Below are 1,173 nucleotides of genomic sequence, written 5' to 3' on the forward strand. Positions count from 1 at the left end.
CCGACGAAGTCGGTACGGCAACGCTGTTTGTAGATTCGTGTTTTTCGACAACATGGACTCCCAGAGTCGAATGTCTCTGATAGAGACCCCCGTTTCACAAAATATTTTGGTCGACTATTTTCAAGGTGCTCGGCACCAAGTTGGATATGTCGACAGCGGATCACTCGCAGACCGATGGTCAAATCGAAGGGTGAGTCGCGTCATCGAAGACGTTTTTCGCAGCGTCTGCGCTGAGACGCCGAGGCGCTGGAGCGTCATGTTGCCACTTGTAGAATTTGCACTGATCAATGCAGTGCATGCGTCTACCGGCTACACGCCGTTCTACATGAACGGGCTGATTCGCCCCCGCGTCCCGCTGACGCCGCCATCCCATGGCTCAGGGCTTGGTGGGGGGGGATAGCCGAATGGCTAGCTAATGTCAGCCCCCTCACCATCCGTAAAGAAGTCGATGACTTCCTGTCTACCAGACTGAGTGTCCTACGACACGTTCGCGATGCGATGGCTGGAAGCCAAGACCTGCAGAAACAAAATGCAGATGAAAAAGGAAGAGGCAAAGAGAAAAGCTTTGAGGTCGGGGACCTGGTTTATTAAATTCTAAAAGCCTTCCTACACATGCAGCATCTGCTATCCTCGGGACAAAGCTTCGTCCACGGTTTATTGGACCGTTCAAGGTTGTGGCCAAACGGGGCCTGGCGTATACGCTGAAACTTTCAAATCGGATGCGCACCCACCCGGTGTTTTTTTACGTAGGCTTGCTCAAGCCGTACCCAGATCCGGCGCAAGGAAACGCGTCGGATCCCACAGGCCCGCCGCCACCCAGAAGTTGAGCCAGCAACTGGTTCTGAGCACGGAGCGCAACAAGCTTCATTTCCAATGGAACCAAGCGCTCCACCGTTGCTTGCAGCGATGCATTCGCCTGCTTCACGGCTGAGAGTCGCTCCGACAAAGCGCGATAGTCCTCAAGACGCAGCAGCCGGCGCACGACGTGTTTTAAATCGTCACGAGCGTCCGCACAGTGATATGCTACTTCAGCATGACGCTCAGCGGAGCTCCGAATACGAAGGACGTTGTCCTCAAGGGCTCGAAGAGCATCACGAGTCACTAGAAGGTGGTCAACCCGGTCGTCACCGCCCGCCACCGACTCTTCTCGATGAGAACGGTGACATCCACTAT

Source organism: Plasmopara halstedii (assembly GCF_900000015.1).
Source record: "Plasmopara halstedii genome assembly, contig: Scaffold_110, whole genome shotgun sequence".
In the NCBI taxonomy this organism is placed as follows: Eukaryota; Oomycota; class Peronosporomycetes; order Peronosporales; family Peronosporaceae; genus Plasmopara; species Plasmopara halstedii.